The sequence below is a fragment of the Neltuma alba genome, unplaced genomic scaffold, assembly GCF_004799145.2.
Source record: "Neltuma alba isolate B1F8T4 unplaced genomic scaffold, ASM479914v2 tig00012235_pilon, whole genome shotgun sequence".
NCBI lineage: Eukaryota > Viridiplantae > Streptophyta > Magnoliopsida > Fabales > Fabaceae > Neltuma > Neltuma alba.
Window position 1 is genome coordinate 199,184 of NW_021636765.1, and position 11,700 is coordinate 210,883.

Below are 11,700 nucleotides of genomic sequence, written 5' to 3' on the forward strand. Positions count from 1 at the left end.
CCAAATCCAAACTCAAAACCTCGTTGAAATATAATGGCCAGTAACGCGATTTGTTGTTGGTTATATATACACATATATATAATACAATTGACAAGTGACTTTTTTACTCTTCCCATAACTTTACATAATTTTATTTTTATGTTTTTATGTACTATTCGTTAAAATGATTGATATTACATTTGTATAAAATATTTAGGAAACCATTAAGAGCAAAAGGTATCAGTTGAATTAACAATTATTAATAATTAATTAATAAAATAATGGCAAATTGAACGATGATCATGAGGAAAAGAGGGAGACAAAACATGATAAAGCACCAAAGCTCGCACGCACGCAATTTGGAAAATCTCATTTTATGCCCGCTTCGCAGAATTGGGTTACCGGAGAGTGCAGCCACTGTTCTATGCGCCTCCATCTTCTCCTTCATCAACTAGGGTTTCTAGGGTTTTCAGACGCCGTCCTCGCGCTTTCTAACGGTATCCGAGCTGGAGTCCCTCTCCTTACTTTCGCGAATGTCTATGCGCCGCTGGTTGAGCGGCTTTGTTGATTAGCTCCCGCCTCCCGGCCCGTTCTCCCAGCTTTCCCGATCATAGAGCTTTCGATAGAGCGTAGCTTTCTTCTTCGCGTTGTTTATGGTTGTCTGGTTAGGACAAAGTTGAAGGAGCAGATGTAGGCTGGTTTAGTTGTTCAAGGGTTTTGGATTTGGATGGCATTGGGTGACATAATGACATCTCCATTTTCTCAATCCCCGGTCGTGGTGGTGTCGAACCACCTGGACGATTATATATCATCAACCCCTGAAGATAGTGACTTGGGGTCGCACGGAAGGAATACAGAGGCTGCGAGTAGTAGTTATGTTAATGCCGCGCTGTCCACCTCAACAACCATGGCCTATTTACCACAGACTGTTGTATTATGTGAGCTTCGACACGAAGCGTTTGAGACCTCTGTACCCACAGGTCCCTCAGAAAGTGGGCTGGTCTCGAAATGGCGACCTAAGGAAAGAGTAAGATTCTCCCGCTCAATTCATTATTTTCTGATGGCAGCTCAGAATTAAAGAATGAGCAACATTTCTTCGATCTTAATTGCTCATGTATCCACTTCATTGTTGAAGTGGTCAGTTGATCCAATAAGTTTTTAAGCTTCATTGTGCATTTCCGAGCCATTAAGGTGTCATGGTTAACGGTTTACTCGCTTGACAGTGGTGGTATCGCAATTTTTCTCATGTACGTAAAAGAGGCCCCTGCTTTGATATCAAGACTATTCAGTCATCCATTACAGTGGTTGAATTCCTTAGTTTAGTTTGTGTAGGCATGAAATACTCGTGAGGATGCAGCATTCAACCTGTAGAAAATTCTGATTTCACCGAATATACATAACCAGAATATGCGCGCATTCAGGAGGCCTTTATTGAGACTAAATTTATAATTTCTTGGGTTCTACCTGGCCAATGAACTCACTATAAACTGAATATATCTGCTGGAGGATAAGATTTCTTACATTTTTTTGGAATGGATTCTGACTTCTCAATTAAGGCAGCCAAATATTAGTGCACTTGCTTTATTTCAAGAGTGAAAAAACTTGTAGCATGGTATGATTGATTCTTCCTAGGATGCTTGAATGACTTGTAATAATTAACTACTTATGTTTATAATTGTTCAGAATTCATCAATTTCCCCTTTTTTGCTCTGTTAAGAATTTTATTCGACTGAGTTGGGATAGTGCAATAATATATTGCGGTAGTCATCAAATGGCAATTGGGTGAAAAGAGTCATGAGAAGTACCTGAATCTTCTCTTTTATCTTGGCTGTTGAATCTTGTAAATTAAATTCTTCAAAACTTTTCAAAAAATAAATAATTATATCAGTTTTTGTGAAAAATGATATAGGGCAAGTGTACTCATCTACAACTATAAAAAGTATCTTGCTCCTTGTAATTGGTATTGCATTGGAATGGCCTCATTAAATTTGGGAATCAAGTGATCTGTTGCAGTCCAATTATATCAAACTATTTTCGTATTTTGGTTTGAGATTTTTCAACCAAGCAACTTTTCTCTCTTGAGTCCAAGCTAAATATTCTGCATTTGTTAATCAATTTGAGGCTACTTGATTATAAGCGCTTGATTCAGTGAAGTGATGGCAACCACCTGTATTGATGGATTTCTGCATCTCTGGAAGAACAGTGGAAATCACGCAACGCTATGTTTTAGTGTATTAATTTCTAAGGATTTCTTTCAACATATGGATATAACCTGTTAATGAAGGAGTTGCCCATTTAATAAACTGATAAATGGTAGTGGCCTTTAATAATTTAACTTGCTCGTATATTCCAAGCAAGTGGTGAGTTCTATCTTGAGACTGCCTGGCCCCTTCCTAGCACAATATATTTGAGTTCTGTATAAGAAACCCAGTTGGTTGCCCTCTTCGTTGAAGGTTTCCTACCTTGGCTTTCCCGTTTATGTTTTGTTTCGTGGTGTTTTGTTTGTGTGTTTGGGGAAGGGGGAATTGCACTGTTTAGAATCTTCTTAAAATTGCTTCTCATTTTAAATTGATGAAATGGGGTATTTTTATGAGGGAACAAAGGTGTTGCTGACATGTTTTATAGTTTCTAATCACAGTAATTTATCAATAGAAGGGTATGTTTGGTACACAGAATCTCCAGGAGGGAATGTAAAAGAGAAAGAGGGTGTGGCACGGAGTGATCCTCGTGCCTCTATAAAAGAAGTAATGAAAAGAGACATATTAATAATGGGGGTATAATTGAGACTAAATAAGAAATAAGTGCCTTGTTTTCCATGAGAAAAAGAGACATACTAATAATGGGGGTATAAGTGGTGCTGAATAACAAATAAGCGCCTTGTCTTCCATGATAAAAGGAGACATAATAATAATGGGGTATAATTGGTAGTAAATAACAAATAAGTGCCTTGTTTTCCAAGGTTACTTTTCCCTCCACCTCTTCTTATGTGCTGCTAAACATTGGAAAGTGTTTTCCATTTGTTTCCTTTTGATGTTATGATGCTTTTGGAAATGCTTATAGATGTTATATATGCTGAGAAGTCTGTTTCGATTTAACCCCTGATTTTGTGGTGCAGATGAAGACTGGATGTGTAGCTCTAGTATTATGTTTAAACATTAGTGTTGACCCACCTGATGTAATTAAGATATCACCCTGTGCCAGAATGGAGTGCTGGATAGGTCTCTTTTCTTTCTGCTGGCCTTATTTGTATTCTTAGTTTTAATTTTTTCTGGTTCATACAATTATGTTTCATCTGTCTTTGAGACTTAGGCATCTTTGTTGTGCTTCGGTAGTGTTTGGAAATTGCTTCTGGTTCCTTGTATTATTTTGTTCGCTTTTTCTTCCATCTTTGTCTTAAACTCATTACTTCGTTTTACCTGTTCCCTTTTTTTATCAGTAAAAATCAATACCTTGTAAGTGCCCTCTTGCACCAAAGCATATGTCTATTTGCTGCTTCTTTGCACTTATTTTATGTTGCAGCATGTTTTTACTTGTTGCCCAACTACTTCTTGAGTTTTGGTATTTTTTATTGCTAACCTTAGTATCTTTGTGTTATTTGTATGCCTCTTATTTATTAATGAGTAATGCTAGATAAACTGTTTAAAACTGAATATAATGATGTCACCGATATGGATAGTCTGAAATGAATAAAACAATGTTTCTCCTTTTCTATTGTAGTGCATTGTTTTCTTTTTCATTTTTAACCAATAAATGTATTCATGCATTGTTAATTGCAAAGGAATGCAATACAAGTGACTAAAAATCTAGTAGTTTACAATGTTTCTCCTTTTCTATTGTAGTGCATTGTTTTCTTTTTCATTTTTAACCAATAAATGTATTCATGCATTGTTAATTGCAAAGGAATGCAATACAAGTGACTAAAAATCTAGTAGTTTACAATCAAGATTGTCATACTTGGGAACTTCATTGATTTGCATATTTATTTTTTGTAATTATTGAGATTAAAACCAAATAAACAATAGGGTCCTTAGGATTTCTTGTTGACGTATATGTTCTCATTGAGGTGATCTGATTTATTCTTGTCCAATTCTTATCTTTATCCATACTGCAGATCCTTTTTCCATGGCACCTCAAAAGGCATTAGAATCAATTGGAAAAAACTTGAGCAGTCAGTATGAAAGGTGGCAACCTAAGGTGGGAACATATGACTAACCTCATCTCTCATATTACTTTTCAAAGCTGATTTTTTAATAACTTTTTGGGTTTATCATCAGGCCCGTTATAAGTGTCAACTTGATCCTACAGTAGATGAGGTGAAGAAGCTTTGTACTACATGTCGTAAATATGCAAAGATGGAAAGAGTTTTATTCCATTACAATGGACACGGCGTGCCCAGACCAACCGCAAATGGTGAAATTTGGGTCTTCAATAAGGTTGAAGTCTTACTTTTAGTTCTTAGTTTGGGTTCAATATTTGAGAGATCATCTTATCCTGTTTTGGTTGTGAACAAGTGATGTAAGCTCAGTAGACGAATAGAAATTCAAAATGATGAGTACCTGAAATTATATATCCATCATGAACAAATTTTCTTTGAGAGTTTCTCCATCCCAAAGATAAATTTTAGTTTGTTTGGTGGAGATGAAAATGAAAATGTTGAACTTGGCTGGATGATGATAAGGAATAAAAACCATTCTGTACTTTATGGCAATAAAAATTATCTAGTTTTGCCCACAGTAATAGAGGTAAGGGGAGAAAAGTGAAGGGAAAGGAGAGAATTAAGAGATTGGGGAAAGGAGGAACTATAAGTGTGAGAGGAGATGGGCGCAAATGAGGAGTTAGCAATACCATTATTTAACGATAAATGTACAGTAAATTTAAACTAATCTTTATTTAGGCAAGGAAAAATGATTCTAATTCTATTGTGATAAATTTCTTATAGCAGAGTTTTATCCATATGACCGATCAACCCCTGATTGAAGTAATGTTTTACTCTAGCGAATAGAAGAACCTCATAATTCCGATTCTCATGGTCTCATCCTCCAATTCATGCTGCAGAGTTATACACAGTATATTCCCCTACCAATCAGTGACCTTGATTCCTGGATGAAGACCCCATCGATATATGTATTCGACTGCTCTGCTGCTGGGATGATTGTCAATGCCTTTATCAAGGTACTCATGCTCATGCAGAGCCTTAACGAGCATTAATGTATATAAAGAAAGCTATGAAGACACAGAACTGATTTTGTTATTTTCCTATGGTGTCAAATTTATTGATGGACTATTATCCAATAGCTTCATGAATGGAATGCTCCTAGCTCCGGTTCCACTAGGGATTGCATTATGCTTGCAGCATGCGAAGCACACGAGACTTTGCCTCAGAGTGCAGAATTTCCAGCTGATGTGTTTACATCATGCCTCACAACACCTATTAAGATGGCATTGCGATGGTGAAGCTTCTCTTTTATAATTTATTTTCTTATTTGATAAACTTAAATGTTAATTTGTTTTCTCTCATAATCTACTTCCCTTTAATTCTAGAGAATTTGAGTGCTAGACAAGCATTTATTATAGTTATCAATAAATCATTGTGTGGTAATTTGTTTCCTAGGTTTTGCACTCGTTCGTTGCTTCGTGATTCCCTCGATTATTCACTTATTGATCGGATCCCTGGCCGACCAAATGATCGGAAGACACTTTTAGGCGAATTGAATTGGATTTTCACAGCAGTAACTGACACAATTGCCTGGAATGTTCTTCCTCATGGTATGTACCATGCATCCCTGCTGCTTCGCTTAGGAAATTAGCATGGCATATCCTTGTAATCCATCACCCCATCTATTAAACATTTGAGTGTCTTATCATGATATTCAATTGTGTTTTGCAGATCTTTTTCAGAGACTCTTCAGACAAGATCTGCTTGTTGCCAGTCTATTCCGAAACTTCCTACTTGCTGAGCGAATTATGCGATCCGCAAATTGTTCTCCAGTCTCACACCCGACATTACCGCCAACCCATCAGCATCATATGTGGTATCTATATATCATTGAAGATGATTTCCATGTTACCGTACAATGTTGTGAGAAAATTAATGGCATCGTTGTTGCTAATTAATGCTGCAGGGATGCTTGGGACATGGCTGCTGAGCTCTGCCTCTCTCAGCTCCCTTCATTAGTTGAGGATCCTAACGTAGAATTTCAGGTATAGCAACGTTTATGTTTTGCTTTTTAAGTTTCCTTCTGGCCATGCATGTTTTAAGCTTTTTTATTTTTTTTATTTTTTTAATGGCTCCAGTATTGAAGCATCATGAATATAATCTAGGATTGATTATTCTCCATCATTGTTCCTTACTTGGTTTTGATTATATTTGTTTTCTTTTCAGCCAAGTACATTTTTCACAGAGCAGTTAACAGCATTTGAGGTATGGCTTGACCATGGTTCTGAACATAAGAAACCTCCAGAGCAGTTGCCCATAGTTCTTCAGGTGTGTCATATCACCTGGTCTATGTTACCTTTGGAACCGTCACTTTGGTTCCTAATTCTTTTGTCATGTAGGTTGCCTGATTTTTGCCAATTCAGCTGGCAGGACCTGTTCATTAATTAGGTTTTGGTGGGTAAGATGGAATAAGGTGTTTTTCTTTGGTGGAAATTGTTTCATTTTAGTTGATGACGTCATTCTGGTGGAAATTTTTAAAAATGCGTATTTGTTGTTTCTACCACTAGAACCAGAAATGGTCTTGTTCGTTTTTTGTATTTAGATTTAATAATCATATGCTAGTTAGCTGTGTGATGATTAATGACGCGTATTTGTGTTGCTGTGATTTGTCTTGTATGCTGGGAAACCTATTTGGCAAATGATCTTTTTTTTTCATTTTTGTTTATGCGCTTTCAAGACAAGGTTTCTGCTCCTTTACAGAATTTATAGTTTGATTGTGTGAATTTTTTTTTTTTGGGTCATTTGCATCTTGCATGCTTTAAATGTCGAAGCATTTTGATTTCAGGTTTTGCTTAGTCAATGCCATAGATTTCGAGCTTTGGTGCTCCTTGGAAGGTTCCTTGATATGGGGCCATGGGCTGTAGAACTGGTGATTACTCCTCTCCGCTGAGTTAATTCATAACCTTTTGTTGCCATTGTCTTCCTTGTGTGTTGCATGATTGTGATACCATAAATTGATGCTGAATTTTCTATGTGCAGGCATTATCTGTTGGAATATTTCCTTATGTTTTGAAGCTGTTGCAAACAACTACTCCAGAACTTCGTCATATTCTTGTTTTCATATGGACGAAGATTCTTGCACTTGATAAGGTACATCTGGAGGCACTTAATTATGGCCCAGAGAAGGATACCTATGTTTTATAAGGGGCATGATTGCAGAGAAGCTGCTCATGCTTTCATACTATATAACCTTTTTTAACTGTTTTTTTTAACGAGAAAACTGACAGTAAACAACCCATAATTAAGGTTAAATGATCACCAAGGACCTTAAAATGCCTCTCAAGGACCATAGAAATAAGTTATCATTAGTGCTTTCTGAAGTTATCACTTATTCATTTGTGCTTTTTAAAAGTTACAGCCTGATCTTCCAACTTTTGCTTGGATATCTTAATTTTGTAACTATCTTTGGATGAAAACCATGCTTGTGTACCATCTGCAAGGTCGCGTTGAAAACAACTTATTTAAATGGTCTTTGAGAGGAATTTTGACTTGAAGGTATTAACTATCCTTAAGATAAATTACAGGTCTTCAACTCAAGTGCTTTACTTTGTGAGTCCATCTTCCGTGTTTAGCTCATTAGCTGTATATTGCCTATCTACACTTGTTTTGCTGTTTCGGTGTTGGTTGTTGGCATGTGCTACTTGATTTCTAGTCCCCTGCCCCCACCACCATTATTCAACTAGTTACTAGCCTATAATGAATCCTACTATTAGCAAACCTGGTTCTTATTTTTCTTGGAACTGTACTTTGCCTATAGGCTATTAGAATACACTTCCAGTCTAATTTCTAAATTATTGGACAATCCTAATTAATCTATACAGCTAATTCCTTGTGTTATGTTATTGGAAAAGAAAGAGACGGAGAGAGAAGGGAAAGGGAAGAGAAACAGAGAGAATAGGGGAAATTAGAGAGAAGGGGGAGAGAGTAGAAGGCAATGGACGGAAGAGGAAAAAGAGTTCTATTAGGTTGATCACAATACAGCACACTTACAAATGAGAGATAAGCCTGTTTATATAGGCAAAGTCCGAGGGCTAGTAACTAACTATTATTCTAACTAATTCATATAATTCTGTTATTTATTTATTAAAATATCATATCAATAACCCCCTCCCCACAAAGACCCTTGCCCTCAAGGGTCAAGGTACACAGAACCTTGCGTCAACCTAGAGCCTTGAAGCATTTTGATTAACTTTCCCCTGAACCATATCTGAATTAAAATTCTTGTAGGGAAAACTTGACCGAGAAATCCATTGCAGCAACAAACTTGGGCCTTTTTTTTTTTGAAAGATAAAGCCCATTTGCTTATCTGATATTACCAAATCCAGTGTACATTCAAAATACTTCTGTTGCTTAAACAAAGTGCAAGCTAGCTGTAATCCTATATACGAAGGAATAGTGCTAGCTGCAGGCTGAACAGTGCTGGAAACAGGGTAATTTATCCAAAAGATGCGTCTGCATGTCACCAACTGGGACCTACTCTCATTTGATGACTGTTTCCTATCCTCACACCTGTCTCATGAGGGACAAAAAAGTCTGTAAACCTCCAAAAAAGGGAAATATTGAAGACCCATTAACACTGGATGGGATTTTCACATTGTTTCTGGTCAATAGAGAGACGGCACTTGAAGAAAGTGAAGAAGCCGAGTCCATCTTCGAAGAAACAGAGCTTGAAATGGGGTCAGTGGTTTTCAAAACTCTTCTAGATGCTATTCTCGCACTTTCCCGCATGCTTGGAACTCGACACTCAAAATTAATACCAAGCATGTAGAGCCTAACTCCCTTCGTGCAAGTCTTTATGCCTTCATGAAAGAACATCTATGTGGACACCCCAAGGTCATTCGAACTTGTCTTTGCTTCTTTGTTTTGCTCCATTGTGCTCGATGTAATTCGTCCTGAGCCATAAGTTGTGAGCCCAAAGCTATTTGTACCTTTCTTTGCATTGTTAGTCTCCCCTGGCGCACTCAATGCACCTTGGGTAGGTTCAAGAAGACTCAGACTTGTTGTTCCTGTGATGTTGCTGTCTTCACAAACATCTTGAGGACTCTTCTGTGGCTGTCCGTTGACGCCAGACGATTCTTGCATTTCAACAAATACCTCTTGGGCCTCGTGCTTCTTGCGCTTCCATTGCAAAGTGAGCTCCTGCTGGCTTCGTGCATTGTCCGAGGCATGAACAGACGTACTGGTTCAAAATAGTCTTCTTGCAGTGCCGAGATGTAAGCATCGACCAACCATTCCCCCAGGCAATGAGAGTTTGGAGGAAATCGCGCCAAATTCAGAATTAAATTCTGCCAAGGACCCTCAATGTCAAAGATGAAGCAAGTCTTTTTGTTGTATGAGTTCTTGCAGCTGCGTAGACAAGCCAAGAAGGGCCTCTTTTAATTTATTGACGGAGCCCTGTATTCCATCTACTGAATTCAATTTTTGTTCGATGTTAAGGAGACATTCCTCCATGGAACTTGAAATTGATTGGGAATGAGGGAGAAAGAACTGAGTAGTAGGTAGGGCCGAGGAAAGATTGGCTCTGGATACCACTGTTATGTTATTGGAAAAGAAAGAGAGGGAGAGAGAAGGGAAAGGGAAGAGGAACAGAGAGAATAGGGGAAATTAGAGAGAAGCGGCAGAGAGTAGAAGGCAATGGACGGAAGAGAAAAAAGAGTTCTATTAGGTTGATCATAATACAGCACACTTACAAATGAGAGATAAGCCTGTTTATATAGGCAAAGTCCGAGGGCTAGTAACTAACTATTATTCTAACTAATATAATTCTGTTATTTATTTATTACAATATCATATCACCTTGTTTATGCTGAACTATACAGTAAAATTGATGCTTTATAGTTAATATAATTGCACATCTTCAATCTCTTCCTCCTTTTTGGTTTTCTTCTATTTGGCATAGCTCTCTTTCATTGGCTTTGTCTTCCTGAAATCATTCTTCCTGTTGTTGGGTTTTAGTCATGTCAGGTTGATCTAGTGAAGGATGGAGGTCATATCTATTTTATCAAGTTTCTTGATAGTGTGGAAGCATATCCAGAGCAACGTGCAATGGCTGCTTTTGTCTTGGCCGTTATTGTGGATGGACACAGGCGAGGCCAAGAAGCTTGTATTGAAGCTGGTCTGATCCATGTTGTCTGAGGCACCTGCAGAGTTCTCCCAGTGATACACAAACTGAACCTTTATTCCTTCAGTGGCTATGCCTTTGTCTGGGCAAACTTTGGGAGGACTTCACGGAGGCCCAGATAATAGGCTTGCAGGCAGATGCTCCTTCTATATCTGCACCTCTACTGTCTGAACCCCAGCCAGAGGTTTACTTTAATACCTTTTTTAATTACCATATGCATATCTTTTTATGTGTATTTTAATTTAATTTAGATCAATTCTTCAGTCATATGGTTTGTTCGGTCTCAGGTCAGGGCTTCTGCTGTTTTGCGCTTGGAACCCTTCTTGATGTGGGATTCGACTCTTGTAGCGAAAGTGTTGAAGGGGATGAAGAATGTGATGACGATGAAAAGTTTAGGGCTGAAGTTAGTATAGTCAAAAGTCTCTTGAGTGTTGCTTCGGATGGGAGTCCATTGGTGAGGGCGGAGGTAGCTGTTGGTAAGTGATCAAGGATCAGAGATTATAAATCCATTTTCAGTGCTCATTTTTAAAGGTTTGCATGTTCCTATGCTTTGATGAGTATCGATTCTGGAACTTATTTTGTTTTTTGTTTTTCCAATTCCTGCCAATTGTTCATAATCAACTGTTTTTTTGATAGCTAGCTGTTTCAAATTTAAAAGTGGAAAAAAAATTGAAGAGATTCTTTATAACATTAGCTGGCATAACCTACATGTGTGTTTGCTGTGCTATGTTCTTCCGAATTTTATTTTTCGCATGTATGAGAGTATCGAGTGAATTTGCTTACCTGTTCTGTTTGTATGCATCCTTTTTTTTTTTGGGGGGGGGGGGCGGGTAGTAGTTTCACCAATAAGTCTTAGTAACTCCTTTTTCTTTCATTATCAGCTCTGGCACGCTTTGCCTTTGGCCATAACAAGCACCTAAAGTCCATTGCTGCTGCATGTTGGAAGCCGCAGACTAATTCTTGTTCAACACCTTACCTTCATTGTTGCATATAAGAAGTTCAGGTGGTGGATATCCAAGCCCAAACGACACATATGCCCCATGGAAGTATTGTTGCATCTCAAATTGGTCCTATTTTGAGGGTTGGGAATGACAATTCTACATTAGTTCGAGATGGCGAGTCTCTTCTAGCAGTCCCTAGCAAGTTCTGGAATGATGCATGGTTCTCCATTATCTGATGACTCTTCTCAACATTTGATTCAGGAGTACTGAATGGAGTGCTGGACCACTCCGGACCAAAACCCTTAGACAATGCACTGTATTCACAATGTATAATTGCTATGTATACATTAGCAAAGATCCATCTCTCCACGCATTGCAAACCTTGGTCGTCGGGGTACTGTCAATAATTGGGATTGAACAAGTGGTAGCAAAACCATTTAAGT

At 37.9% G+C, this 11,700-nt stretch overlaps 1 pseudogene; it reads left to right on the forward strand.

The window, feature by feature from the left end:
• The first annotated feature begins 352 nt into the window (after nucleotides 1-352).
• LOC114725249 (regulatory-associated protein of TOR 1-like) lies at nucleotides 353-11,693 on the forward strand (annotated as a pseudogene).
• The last annotated feature ends 7 nt before the right edge of the window (nucleotides 11,694-11,700 follow it).